Source organism: Musca vetustissima, unplaced genomic scaffold (genome assembly GCF_032173495.1).
Source record: "Musca vetustissima isolate MV318-11 ecotype Yass unplaced genomic scaffold, APGP_CSIRO_Mvet_v1 utg8587, whole genome shotgun sequence".
In the NCBI taxonomy this organism is placed as follows: Eukaryota; Metazoa; Arthropoda; class Insecta; order Diptera; family Muscidae; genus Musca; species Musca vetustissima.
In genome coordinates this window covers 7817-15632 of record NW_026879173.1, presented here as the reverse complement: position 1 = coordinate 15632, position 7816 = coordinate 7817, and positions in this window count along the sequence as shown.

Below are 7816 nucleotides of genomic sequence, written 5' to 3'. Positions count from 1 at the left end.
TATTGTAAGATATATATTTAGTAAAAAACGCAGCGATATAATTTCCAAGCTTTCCTATAAAATCTTTAACATGACATTTGAAAACAACATTAAATATAGAGCTACCGTATTCCTCCATAAAGTTATAACTAACAAGGAACCATATTACTTAATAAAAAGGATACAATTTGCAAAGTCTAATAGAGGCAAGGAAATTAAACAATTAAAATAAATAAAACAATAAAACTTCCAAATCGGAAAAACAATTTTTCATTCCAACTCTTCGTCTTTGGAGTTATCTTCCACCTAATATATAGATTATAAGCAACAACAACAGCGTTTCAAACATGAATTGCCAAAATATTTTACATAAAATGATTAATAAGCATATTTTGTTATTATCTTTAATATATTTTTATCCATTATATAATCTTGAAATATTCAATGTACCACTACCACTACTTCATAAGAATTTTATTATTCTCAATGTGCTAGATTTATATCAATAAATAAATAAAAAAAATATTTTGAGGCGGTGTTTTTGTTTTTGTATCTGTGCATTCCTTGTGGATCTAAGTACGTACTCCAAATTTCTTTGCAACTTTCTGAAGGAATTTTTGTGTTTGATTCTATGTAGGAAATGAATGTTAGCAGCTACTATCGACATCATAGCTGGTCGGCCACAGTTCTTCTTTTCCATGAGAAACACTGGACCATGAAACCATAATCGGCATTTAGAAAGATCAGCTGAAGAAAGTCCTCGTGATAAAATGTCGACAGGATTTTCTTTTGATGTTACGTGGTTCCATTGTTCTGGCAATGTAATGTTTGGATAGTTGATACCATATTAGTCACAAAATTTTCAAAGGAGCTACCCATGGCATAACTATACAAGGTAGTTTCATTATAAAAATGTAATATAGAATTCATATATCAATTTCAAATAAAATGAAAAATAAATTCCATAAAATGTAACGCATGGCGATTGGCAAATTTTCAACAAATTTAAAATATATATATATATATATATTCTAAAGCTCCACATTGTTCTCAAGATTTAACTAAGAATATTGCAATTTATATTTAAAGGTTTTTTAGGCAGGAAACATAAAAATATTAATAAATGGGTGGATTTCGAATGAACACATTTTCGTTTACATTTTGAAAACTGAATATTGTCAAAAGCAAATTTATGAAAAAATTTAAAACATGACTGCATGAGAATACCTTCTATAGTTATGTCATGAGAGCTACCCTGGATTTAGCACAGATCATGTACAACTACACGCCCATCTTTTGCAATTAAACGAATGTAAACAGCAGCGTCAAAAGGTCTTCCCGATGCATCGGCAAACACATGCAACTGGGTTTTTGTCGGAATCTCCCCACATGTCGTGGTATTTTAAAAATGTTGAGACCTTCCAATTCTCTTCGAAATGTTTTCCAAATAGCACAAAGTTTTTCAGGTAATGGATCGTCCCAATCCGATTTTGCATAAATAGTGTTGCCATACAATATAACCTGTATTCGTGTTTATTATTGTTTCTGTAATTTTTTAGTAATTTCGTTAATTCTAACGATAATTTATTATTTTTTTAATATTTTATTATTTGCAACTTAAAATACATGTATGCATGACTCTGAAATATAATTTATTTAAGAGGAACGCTTGGTAACTCTATCTTCTTTGGTCTTACTTCAAATAAACTGTTTGTGTCAGGCGAGCAATACAGTTGAAGAAAATGCATTACACGCAATAACAACATAATAATCAATCATCATATGCCTTTTTTATTTTTTTAAAAATTTTCTTTTTTATAGAAAAACATGAATACACCAGACTCTCAATATGAAAATGTAAGTGTAAAGAATGCACTTCAAACTGGTGTAAAGTGTGTCACAGAACAGCTCGAAGTATGTTCGATACACTTCTACCGTTGAAGTGAATGACAGAACATGCACAATTATTTTATTGCTCATATTCTCGCATAAATTTAATGTACTGACTTCGGATATCTCCCTTCTGTAGAAGACGACGTTCAAGGCTTTTATAAGTCATTTCATGTGATTTCCCCAATGTTGTTGAAAATTCTTGAACCGAAAGACTGACGATGAACCGACCGTTCTGATCCGTCTTAGCATGTTTCCACTTCCTCAAGTTTCCATAGCTTCTCAATTGCTTGTTCCAGTGATGTTTCACAAAAAATTGCACATGTTAGCGCAGCTGATGTGTCTTCCGTTGATGATTGTTGAATTAAACCACCTACAATCCATGGCCTATAAATAAGGTCGACCAGGGAGACCAGCTGATAATCGATACCTCTCAAGTTTGCTGTCAAAATGCATTATTGAAAATTGACTTCCATTATGAAAACGTAAACAAAGTCGAAATTTTTGACATTAGACTTGTGAAAAAACAGCTGCTTTCCGATTTCGATTGCTATCATGGGGACCTTATTAATAGATCTTGCTACAATCCAGCCAAGCGCAGTATTTTGTAGTATGGGTTGATGATAATTTAGTTTTATTGTGCCTGGTTGCAGTAAACAATAGTAAGACTCCGCTCTAGCTGTTGCTAGGATTACATTTTCCTGATATTTTGCTGATGCCGAAGAAACTGCAGTAATGTTGACTGTTGCTGTATCGCTTTTTGTTGGTGGCCTTTGATTTGAGACTTCCGATGATGGTTGAGACTTTTTTGGCAAATGTAGCAATGAATTGTGCTTATTATTACATATTTTGCAGTTGCCAAAAACAAATTTTCGCTACATGGTCAGATTTAAAACAATTTATGTTGCTGTATCCATTTCAATCGCGCACCTTCTGTCATTGCCAAGAACTTCTTACAATGATAAATTGGATGGGAGTCGTTCTTGCATAGTTTACAATTCCTGTGATCCTCCACTGATGTTACGGACGAAACGGTTTTGATTAAACCCTTGTGAGTAGATACCGTTTTTCCAATCGATTCCATTGACTCAAATTGTAGTTTTAAAAATGCAAACAGCTCTTTCAAGTAGGAACTTCTATCTGATTTGTCAGTAATTGCATGAATAGTATGTACAGCGCGTGATCCAATTTCTTTGTGATCAATTGAATCAATAGAGCATCCCATGACGTAGTCTTGATATGACATTTGTCTCTCAGGACGCTATTTTTATTATTTTTTGTCTCGTTCCGAATCTTCCAGCATATCGTAGCTTCCTTGATTCAATACAATTTTCGATGGATCTTCAATATGCTGCAATATTTTATTATGCCCTTGTAGAACTCTTTCGTAGCGATTAGCAGCAGTTGTGGTATGAATTTTAGCTGATACTTACTATTCACATTAATTTTTCTTACAAGCTTAGCCGTCACAGGAAGCGTCGCTACAAACGACGACTGACTTTTCTTTATTTTTGGCTTTCTTTATATACATAATTTGCTAAATATAATTAACTAAAAAATGCTATTGATAAATGCTGATACAAATTAGTAATAAATAATAATATAGGTCGGTCACCAGCAGACCTTAAATGCAATGAAGCAAAATAAGTAAATGTATTAAAGAAATTTAAAAACATTGCAAAAGTGAATGAACAAATGGCCAATGAAAATTATATGTAACAATAAAATAATCAAAATGAGTTATATATTAATGCTGTATAAGCACTTTAAACAAAATACATGAAAACTTAGAAATATGTAGGTATGCTAGATTGTTGTAGTCATGGTATAATTTTTACAAGGTAGGGCACAGCTACCAACTGATTACAATCAATGTGGCTTGTTCCATCAAAACATAATACATATTTTGTGTGTGTATTGTTTTGAATACTATGCAAATAAATCCGAAATAAATTGAAATATATTCAAATTTAATTGAAATGAAAATTATGTTTTTAACATGTTCGTCTGGAAGTAATTACTTCGTTATGGATGAAACAAACATTTGATGGTATTCCCTACTGGATTTTGGGAAGAAATCACAACCTTCCATTTTTCGTGTTTTGTGTTGAAAAATTTTAAATAAACACAAACACTTGTTGCGTATATTTATTTTATTTTTGGCAGAAGAAGCCACACGTGCATAGTTGCTTTTTTGTCATTCACCTCAAGCTGCCCTACCTTGTATTATTGGGTTGTAGTTATTATTATACGTTTGGCAATTAATTTCTAAAGTATGTTTGTAGAATAACAACAAATGTGTATGTATGTTTTAGCAGAAGTAATCAGATTTAATTTTTATAAACTTTTTTATTTGGCAAACTTACTCATTGTATAGTACGTTTACATTTAACCGGATTTCGTTAACCCAGTGGGTTTCAATTGTCAATTCCTTTGCATATACGTCAAATAAATCCTCATAAAGTAGGTTAACCCGTTAAAAAGTTCTAATGTACAAGGAGTTGTAGGCTTCCATAACGTTTTCTTCAGCTTTCAAAATTTAAATGAAAATAATTTCCTTCGAAATGTACGTATAGTATTTGTTTAGTGGAAAAAATTGCTAAATAATTTATTTTATTCTGTGTGGTTTTGTTCGACCTTTTGATGATTATAATAATAAAACAATTTATTTGTTCGAGCTTGAGGTCGATATTTCGCAATTGATTTAAATTGCATCCTCAGGATAATCTACAAACATTGTTCACATTAATGCTACTAATTATACAGAATGAAGTGACAAAATCGCTTACAAATAAACTGGTGTCAAGTTTACTTAAAACTATGATAGACTTCACTATCGTCGTCAGATGTAAATATTGCACTGAGTTTATTTTAGCTATTGCACGATCTCTCTTTCTGTGTAAGGTGTCTGTAACAGTAAGCTGCGTTGTCTGTGTCGCTCTTAAAATTAATTCTCTTTGTTGTTGGTAGGTTGTTTATGTGTAGCATTTCCAATGTAAGTCTCCTATTGTAATTGTTTTCTGTTTGAAGTATTTGTACTTTATCAAACTTGAATCAGACGCGGCCACCGCACCAAGACTATATGAACTTCCCAAAATACACATGGAAAATTATCCATTACGGCCGATACAATTAACTCAAAATACAACGTAAGGGTCTCAATTGACTTTAAAAGGAAGATAACTAATTTAACTGTCGGTGAGAATGACAAAATGGTATCGTTTGATGTGATATTACTGTTCCCGAGCATACCAGTAGACGTAAGAATCAAAATAATAGAAGAAAAATGGGACGAAATGCGAGAATACACTAATATGACAAAGGGCTTATTTTTCAGTATTCTTACGTTTTGCATTAAGAGACCCCACCCATTCTCGGTTTCAAAAAATTTAATTTTGTATTTTGATTTAATTCGAACCTACGCTAATTCAAGAATGTCCCTATAAATTTTTAAGAGAAAATCTCAACAATTTTTGAAGATATAGCCGATTTATTGCATTAGCATCAAGTAACAGCAAGGGGGCTTCTCAAACTTAAAACTCATATTTCTCCAAAAACGTTTTTGCGAATGTCGGGCACGATAACTCAAAAACTAATAACCCAATAAGCCAATCGGTGAAGATCTTCCTTATTTTTGAACTTAGTTTGTGGTCAAAAATAGGCGATATTCCAAAGAAACATTTTCAAAGTTCCGCCATTTTGTTAATTTTTGCGCGATGTCTATAATCCTAGTTCATACGAGAGCCAGATATGTACTCTTTTTAACACCTTTAGAATTTTCGGATTTCGATGTTCCAATGAGGAGCTATCATGCCCGCCATCAAAAATAAGGACTTTTCTTTGATCACAAAAAACCACAACAAAACAACAAAAAAATTTTTCTAAATTATTTTTCTTCCTTCCTTTTTCTTCAAACACCTACAACAACAATATAAACTTCACAATGGAGAAAGAGAACAACGCATTTGGACACAGTGTTGTATGAAAATAAGGGTAAATTGGAACTAGACTGGTATCAAAAACCCACGGCATCGGGGAGGATCATAAACTTCTTTTCTAAACACCCAAAAACAGATAATAATGAACACGGCAAACACAAACTTAAAAATAAGCGATGAAAAGTTCCACGAAACCAATAAAATTAAAATTAGACAAATTCTATCGAATAACAATTTTCCAGCCTGCGTAATCAACAGAATACTAAATAATCAGACACTACGAAGGAAAAAGCCACGAACTGAGAAGGAAAGGACTTACAAATCAATGATTTACATCCCAAAAATTTCGGAAATATTTAAAAATTCAAATTTATTTGATAAAGAAAAAAACAAATACTACCCTAAAAACGTTATTTTCCAACACGAAAAGCAAGATACAAAAATTGGAAAAACAGATAACATTGAGTTTTTCCAAAAATAAAATAGAATGTGATGGACACGATGAAGAAAAGTGTAAACAGGTGTATGTTGGAACCACAAAAAATAAATTGAAAACCAGATTATCGGCTCATATATCAGACATTAAGTTAAGGAACCAGAATAATACACAAAAACAGCACTTACATAACACTGTAAGAACAACAATCCAAACTTTGATAAAGTACAAATACTTCAAACAGAATACAATTACAATAGGAGGCTTACATTGGAAATGCTACACATAAACAACCTACCAACAACAAAGAGAATTAATTCTAAGAGCGACACAGACAACGCAGCTTACTGTTACAGACACCTTACACAGAAAGAGAGATCGTGCAATAGCTAAAATAAACTCAGTGCAATATTTACATCCGACGACGATAGTGAAATCTATCATAGTTTTAAGTAAACTTGACACCAGTTTATTTGTAAGCGATTTTGTCACTTCATTCTGTATAATTAGTATCATTAATGTGAACAATGTTTGTAGATTATCCTGAGGAAGCAATTTAAATCAATTGCGAAATATCGAACGTGAACAATTAAAAAGAAACTAGACCTCAAGCTCGAACATTGTTTTATTTTTATAAATAATTTATTTTTAAAAATATTGTAAAATATATAAATGTAAGTTGTAACAACCATGGTTAAATCTTGAGAGCAATATTCAGCTATAGAAAATATATTTTGTTTAATTTATTTAAAATTTGACCATCGGTATATATAAAATTTTTTTGGAATTTATTTTTCATTTTATATGAAATTGATATATGAATTTAAAATTAAACAGAGTTGCCATCATCAAATTCTCAAATGAGACTATCTTCTCTAATTACGCCATGTTTAGACTTCGAAAAAGTGAACAAAAACCAAAATTACTGTGGCCAGCGGGAGAACAAACAAAGTAACATAACATCGATTCACTTGGTAATGTATTAAGTTCTTTTCGGTTTAAGATTTATTGGGTTAATTGTGTATTGTGCCTGGAGAAATTCCCTCCCCATCATGATATCCCTGTTCTCCCATTTTCTATTATGGAATACCCCATACAAATAGACAAATAGTTCAATAATTTGTAGTAATTTATGTAAAAGCAATTCAAATTTAAAGTTAAATTATAAAAAAAGTTTGGCAACTCTGCTGGTATAGAATTGTTTTGTGCGTGTCTTTTAAATCAAATTAATAATTATTCATTTAAACGTGTCTATAATGGTGTATTAAGTGTTTATTAGTGTTATTTCAACAAAATATAATACTCTTAATTTCGAAATTGTGAAGTTTTTTCTAAAAAGTGTTTTTAAGTGTTCATTTGTTTTTTCAAATTTTTTCCACAAATTGTGTTTGCTTTGTATTTTGGTATTTATTTCTCCTTTGGTTTATTTTATTCCTTCGTTGTTTTTGTTAGTTATAACATTTGTTTTATATTCCCCACTTGATTGTCAATACTAATTTGCTTTCCTTAGCATAATTTCAGGCGGTTACGTTAATGCATTTGCTATCATTTTACATATCAAATAACTTCTCGT